Source organism: Arachis duranensis, chromosome 9 (genome assembly GCF_000817695.3).
Source record: "Arachis duranensis cultivar V14167 chromosome 9, aradu.V14167.gnm2.J7QH, whole genome shotgun sequence".
NCBI classification, from domain to species: Eukaryota; Viridiplantae; Streptophyta; class Magnoliopsida; order Fabales; family Fabaceae; genus Arachis; species Arachis duranensis.
This window is the reverse complement of record NC_029780.3, coordinates 26,914,461-26,922,489: the sequence shown is the minus strand read 5'-3', so window position 1 is coordinate 26,922,489 and position 8,029 is coordinate 26,914,461.

Here is an 8,029-nt window from a genome sequence, read left to right as displayed (position 1 = left end):
GATTTACCGGCTAGTCGATCAAGCATTTGATCAATAAATGGTAGTGGAAAGTGATCTTTTCTTGTGGCCGCATTCAACCTTCGGTAGTCTATGCATACTCTCCAAGAATTTTGCACTCTTGTCGCTATAAGTTCACTGCTTTCATTTTTGATGTCCGCTTCAAGTAGCTTAGTGACTTCTTTTTTCACAACCTCAAGAATGGTTGGATTAAGTCTCCTTTGAGGTTGTCGGACCGGTTTTGCTCCTTCTTCAAGAAATATGCGATGCTCGCATACTTGGGGGCTTATTCCCACTAGATCCGCCAAAGTCCACCCGATTGCCCTTTTGTTTTTCCTCAATACATTTAGCAATTTTTCTTCTTGTTGAGGGGTTAACTCTTTTGCAATTATCACAGGGAGTTCTTGGGCTTCATCAAGATATGAGTATCTTAAATGGGGTGGTAGTGGCTTCAATTCCATCTTCTTTTCATTCTTTGAAGTTTGAGTTTCTGGATGGTTTGTATGGTGTGTGGTGTTTAATTTGCTTGGACCTTCATTTGTTTCTTCAATCATGTACTTCTCATCTAACTTTGCAAGGTGCACTTCGGCAACCATGTTGTCAATTGGGTCACACCGGAATAGAGAGTGATTCTCCGGTGGATGCTTTATTGCTTCTTCTAAGTTGAAACTTACGACTCTCCCATCTATTTCAAATGAGTAGGTTCCCGAGTAGGCATCTAGCTTAAATCTAGAAGTTCTCCAAAATGATCTTCCAAGTAGGATAGATAATGCTCTCTCGGTTTCGCTTGATGGCATTTCAAGGACATAGAAGTCAATTGGAAACACCAACCCTTTGATATTCACCAATACATCTTCCGCAACACCCGTCACAGTTATTATGCTTTTATCCGCTAGGACAAATCTTGCCGTCAACCTTTTTAGTGGTGGCAACTTCAATAACCGGTAGACGGAGAGCGGCATGATGCTAACACATGCTCCGAGGTCACACATACAATCGATAAATTGAATTCCATTGACGGTGCAAGTGACCATACAAGGGCCCGGATCATCACACTTCTCGGGCAATGCTCCCATTAAAGCGGAAATAGAACTCCCCAATGGGATGGTTTCCAATTCAAGAATTATATCCTTGTTCATGCATAGATCTTTAAGGAATTTTGCATATCTAGGAACTTGATGGATAGCATCAAAGAGGGGGATGGTTACCTCAACTTTCTTGAACATTTCTACCATTTTGGGGTCGAGTTCTATGCGCTTTTTAGCTTTCTTCGCAAGTGTTGGGAATGGGAGTGGTTGAGCAATTTCTTCTTCCAAGGTTCTCTTGGCCTTGGGGGTCTCCTTTGTTGGTTGAGCTTCATCCTCAATTATAACTTGTGGTGTCTCCTCTTCCTCTACTTCTTCTATACCTATTCTCTCCTCCTCTTGGGCGATTGTCATGGGATTTGAGTCCTTTGCTCCTTTCTCCTTTAATTGTGTTCCAGATCTAAGGGTGATGGCATTTATGCCCCCCTTAGGATTGGGTTGAGGTTGAGAGGGAATGACGCTTTGGATTGGGGGTTGAGGAGTGGGGTTTGATGGTGTATCCATTCGTGCAAGAAGAGCTTGTAGTGTAGAGGTGAGGCCAGTGAGGCCGGAAGCAAGTGTGTTTTGTAGTTCCTTTTGGCCTTAGATGATGGTCCGGAGTGTTTCGTCTTGGTTGGAGGGGGTGGTTGCATATGTGAGTTGAGGGGTTTGTGATTGGTTGGGTGGTGGTCTTTGATGTGGTGGTTGGTATGTTTGGTAGTTTCTTTGTGGGTTTTGTTGGTTGTATGGTTGATTTTGTTGGTTGTATGGTGGCCGGTTTTGTGAGAAATTTTGTGAGTTATTGTTCCATCTTTGACCTCCTCCGTTGTTGTTGTTGTCCCTATTTCCTTGTTGATGATTGTCTCTCCAATTTTGATTATGGTACCCGCTCCCTTGATTGTAGTTTCCTCCTTGATAAGGGTGCCCTTGGTTAGGATTACCGCCTTGGTAGTACCCTTGATTTGGGCGGTCATAGAAATTATGGGTAGCCGCCAAAGTGTTGTCTTCTTGAAGGCTTGGGCACTCATCCGTGTAGTGGGAATAGCAAGAACAGATGCCACACACTTTTTGAGGGACCAATTGTTGATTGTGTTGTTGAGGGGGGGGGAGGTGTTGTTGGTATGATTGAGGTTGTTGTGGTTATTGTTGGTTCAATTGGAGTTGCTTCAAGATGGATGTCATTTCACTCAAGGATTAAGTTAGAGCGGTGGTTTCACTACTAGTTGATACCTCATTCACGGTTCTCGGGTGGTTGACTCTTCGTCTCATATGTTGATTGGATTCGGCTAAGTCAATGATAAGTTGCCATGCCTCCTCCGCTGTTTTATATTTAGACAAAGAACCATTGCTAGAGGTGTCCAAGAGAGTTCTATCTTGTTCTCGCATCCCTTGACATATGTATCCAAGCAATACTTGAGTGTCAAGCATGTGATTAGGGCATGCGCCTAGTAGCTTACGAAACCGTTCCCAATACTCGTATAGCGGTTCCGTTTCACCTTGCACAATACAAGACATTTCCTTCCTTAGCCTATCCATCTTCTCTGGAGGCAAGAATTTATCCAAGAATCCTCTTCTAAGTAGGTCCCAATCAGAGGTGACTTCACTAGATAGAGTGTAGAACCATTCTTTCGCCTTATCCTCAAGAGAGAAAGGGAAAGCAAACAACCATATAGCAACTTCATCGGATCCTTCCCGTCTAGTGGTTGAGCATATACAATGAAAGTCCTTGAGATGTCGAATAGGGTCTTGTGGGGGAAGCCCGTGAAACTTAGGTAGGAGGTTGATCAAAGCGGTCTTCAATTCAAAGTTTGCATTCAAGTTGGGATGAGTTACATGAAGGGGTTGAAGGACATAATCCGGTGCACCCGCTTCCTTGATGGTAACCCTCCTCGGAGCATCCATGGTGTTAGTACCTAAAACGAAAGAAGAGCTGTTAGTGATATTGATGGAAGTATGACTAATGCCTTCTTTGAGTGACGGTTCAATGTTCACTTTTAGTAAGGTGGTTGAGGTGGTGGAGACCTCTTCACCTTTCCCAAACTTTAGCCGCCTCCGAGCTTGTCTAATATGAAACAAAGTTCTTTCTATTTCCGGATCAAAGGGGACTAAGCTCGGATTCGGTTGTGAACGTGTCATGCAATGAAGGGGAAGTGAGATTCATGGTAACGATGAGGGGTTAATCACTTGAACAAATTACAATGAAATGCAACTATGTACATATATACACATTTATTCCAAACAATAACATGGCACACTAAGCAAGTTCCCCGGCAACGGCGCCATTTTGATAAACGAAATTTAGCATGTCGATTTAGAATTCAATGATGAATATAATTGTGAGTATAGTCTAATCGACACTTAAACTTCGCACCAAACAATCCTACAATCTATAACCGAGAGTACTAGTCTCCCGAGTCGTCCTCCCTTGGAATTGCTAGAGTGTGCATCTTATTGATTAGAAAGCCTTGTTATGATTCTTTGAAGGTTTTAGCAAAATAGAAAACAAACAATCAATCCTTAGAAGACTTGGCTTAGGGTTGGCATTAGAAATTCTATCCTTATAGTTCTTTCAATGATGACAACAATTAGGCCTTGCTTCATTTAGTTAACCCCTAGGTATAGAGGAAAGTCAAATGTAAGTAATCAACTTGAGTCACAAGTCCTAGTTTTACCTTATGGAAATCTAGCTTTAGTGTACTCCAAGTCAATTAACAATCCTTAATTCTAAATCAACAATTGACACAACTATTCAACTTGTTCTAATGGCCCAAACCCTATGCCAAATAAGAAACTTTTACTCTATAACTAGTGTTGGCATTTCATCAAACATTTGGTGAGCAAGAGTGAAAGCCATGGTAAAATTTAGAAGAACGTAGAATTAAAAGTATTTCAACACAAGGAACTAACAACAATTAACAAAGAACAACAATGGAAATGAAATTCTAGAAGAATTGATTAAATCCAAAACTACAAAATTGAATCCAAGATCTATGAGAATTGAGCAATTACAAACACTACTTGAGATTAGAGAAGAAGATCTATGACATGAACAAAATGAATTGAGAATTGCAATGGATCTCACCAAAGAGTGAATGAAAATTCAGAAATTGGATGAAGATGAACCCTAATGAGAGCTTTGAATCTCTCTCCTTCTCCACAAGTGTAACTAACTATCTCCCAAAATATCTAGAATCTAGAAAATGAGCTAAAAAGTCCTTAACCCTTGTTCCCTTGGTCTTCTTAAGCTTTTCCCGCCAGGGCACTTCCCAAAAATGGGATTCCCAACTGCCTCCACGCCCAAGTCACGTGGCTCTTTAAAAAAATCCTATTCGAACATCGGCGCGCACGCGCCCATGCTGAGATTTCCAAAGTTCAATTCTCATGCTCCCTTCCTTTGCACCCGTCCTCCTTCTCTCTTCTGGTCCATCCCTGCCCTATATTCTGAAACCACTTAACACACAGGTCACGGCATCGAATGGCATCAAGAGAAGATAAGAAATGTATCTAATTTAGTGCAAAATAGGCATGTTTTCATCCATGAGGCAAAATTAGGAACGGAACACAAAGTCTTGTATTTTCATCTAGAAAGTGTGCGGAATTATTGATAAAACCCCTGAAATCAGCACAAGATAAACCCTCAAAATGGGGTATATCAATTACATGGATTGTCCTAAGTTAGATGGAATAGTTTATGTTAATTAAGGATTCAAATTTTAGTCCACTTGGCCAAATACAATCCTACCTTGACCCTAACCCCATTACAACCCTTAAAAGACCTCTTGATTTGTGTATTGGTGCATTAAATTTATGTTGATTGTTAGATGAAGAGCAAGCCTTAGAAAGCAAGGTTAGTAGAAAATCAAGAGAATCGAACCTAAAACACTTGAGTGATTAGAGTGATATACACTACTAGTGATGGTTCGATGCTTGATTCTTTGTTCCCGGCTTTCATGAGCTATTTTCTTCTACAAGTCTATTTGTATTGTATTTTGCGATTTGAATTAGTGAAATCCAGTTCATATTTGTCTTGAAGAACTTATTTATTTTTAACCAAGTAGGTAGAAATATTTTGCATTTAGTTGCATTCATAGGTTGCATCTCATACATTCTATCATTCCTCTTCATTCCTTTATAGCTTCTCTTGAGTTTAGCATGAGGACATGCTAATGTTTAAGTGTGGGGAGGTTGATAAAACCATATTTCATGGTTTATCTTGTGCTCAATTGAGTGGTTTTTATCAACTCTTTACCCATTTATTCATACTATTTGCATGGTTTTACATTTGCCTTCCTAATTATGTGCTTTGATTGAAAACATGCTTCTTTGGCCTTAAGTTCCCTATGTTTAATCCTCTCTTATTACAATTAGATGCCTTGATATGTGTGTTAAGTGATTTCAGAGATTACAAGGCAGGAATGACTCAGAGGATGGAAAGGAAGCATGCAAAAGTGGAAGGAATACAAGAAGTTGGAGAAACTGCTAAGCTGTCTAGCCTGACCTCTTCGCACTCAAACGGCTATAACTTTAGCTATAGAGGTCCAAATGATGCGGTTCCACTTGCGCTGGAAAGCTAACATCCGGGGCTTCGGTTTGATATATAATTTGCTATAGTGACTGTATAGATAGGTGACGCGAACGTGTCATCCACGCGGACGCGTCGCATCTGCGAAAATCAGCGTGGCAGATTTCGCAAACAGCAAATCCTGGGCTATTTCAAGCCCAGTTTCAAGCCCAGAAAACACAGATTAAAGGCTGCAAAGTGGAGGAATGAGGGGAGACTTCAGAAGGCTTTCATAATTCTCTTTTTATTATTTTAGATGTAGTTTTTAGTGAGAGAGGTTCTCTCCTCTCTCTCTTAGGATTAGGATGTAGGACTTCTCTTAGTTTTAGGAGTGACTCTCAATCCCATGTTCTTTATTTTTATTTATTTTTCAATGTTCCATGTTTAGATTGATTTTCTTGATTAATGTTATTTGAGATATTTTAGATTGATGACTGCTGTCTTTTATTTATATAAATAATTTGGATTTTCCTGTTGTCCAATTGGCTTATGAATGTCTTCCATGTTAGATTTTACTGCTTTGAATGAATTGAAGGTATTCCAGATATTTATGATTTTAATTTAGCTTTTTACATTCTTGGCTGTGGTTGATTAATTGGTGACCCTAAGGTTATCAGCTCCATTTTTGATTGAAAATTGGATTTCTTCATTTCATTAATTCATATTCCAATAACTCTAGCCTTTCCCAAGGAAAGACTAGGACTTGAGGATTCGAATTAATTCATCCACTTAACTTACCTTCATAGTTAGAGGTTAACAAAGTGGGAGAAAAATCCAATTCTCATCACAATTGATAAAGATAACTAGAATGGGACTTCCAGTTCTTATACCTTGCCAAGAGATGTTATTAGTATTATTTTATTTTACTTGTCATATAACATATTCCCACCTTACTTCCAAAACCCCAATTTTACCTTTTTCATAGCCAATAATAAGAACATACCTCCCTGCAATTCCTTGAGAAGACAACCCAAGGTTTAAATACTCGGTTATCAATTTTAAAGGGGTTTGTTACTTGTGACAACCAAAACGTTTGTACGAAGGGATTTCTGTCGGTTTAGAGACTATATCTACAACGCGACTGTTTTTATGAAATTTTTTACTGGCAAAAATCTTAACGTCAATCCCGCACCAAGTTTTTGGCACCATTACCGGGGATTGATAGTGATTAACAACTATTAGTTGTTTGATTGCTTAGATTAGGCATTTTATTTTTATTTTATTAAAATATATTTTTAATATTTTCAAAAAAAAAGAAAAAAATATTTTAATAGCACTAATATTTTTAGTAATTTTTAAAATTAAGTTTGGTGTTTTCTGGTTCAGGTTACCTCACTGGGAATTCTCTACACACTGACGTAGAGAGTTCCATTTTTTTCTTGTCTTCTGTTTATTTATGTGCAGGAACAGAGACAAAGAACATCTCTTAGACTTTGATCCTGAACTTGAAAGGACTTTCAGGTAGCGTTTACAACAAGCTAGACTTTGCAAGGCTGCAGAATCCACTATGGATCCTAACAATGCTGGTAATGCCAATATGGCAAATCCGAATGGGAATGAGTAACAAAGGAGAGTACTTGGCTATTACTCTGCTCCTACTGTAGATCTTTATGGAAAAAGCATCGTGGTGCCTCCTATAGCTACGAACAACTTTGAGTTGAAGCTACAACTGGTCACCCTGGTGCAACAAAAATGGCAGTATCATGGTCTTCCCCACGAAGACCCAAATCAGTTTATTTCTAATTTTCTGTAGATTTGTGATACTGTGAAGACAAATGGAGTGAACCCAGAGGTATACAAACTCATGCTTTTCCCATTTGCTCTGAGGGATGGAGCAAAGCTATGGCTAGATTTCCAACCCAAGGAGAGTCTGGAATACTTGGAACAAGGTTGTTACTGAGTTTTTCACTAAATTTTCCCACCAAAGAAGCTGACTAAGCTTTGGGTGGAGGTTCAGACCTTCAGGCAGAAGGATGGTGAAACTCTGTATGAAGCTTGGGAGAGATACAAGCTACTGACTAGGCATTGTCCTCCAAACATGTTCTCCAAGTGGACCCAACTAGATATCTTTTATGAAGGTTTGGGTGAAATGTCCAAGATGTGCTTAGATAATTCTGCAGGAGGTTCATTGCACAAGAAGAAGTCAGCAGAGGAGACTATTGAGCTTATTGAATTGGTTGCTAGTAACCAATATTTATACTCATCTAACATGAATCCTGTGAACTCTGAGGCTCCTCAAAAGAAGGGTGTCATGGAAGTAGAAGCTCTTAATGCTATTCTTGCTTAGAACAAGCTTATGTCTCAGCAAATAAGTCTACTTACTCAACACATGGGTGGCATGCAAGTCTCATCTATCAACACCCAAAATCCACCTCAAGAGGTCTCCTATGACATGGCAGGAAATTTA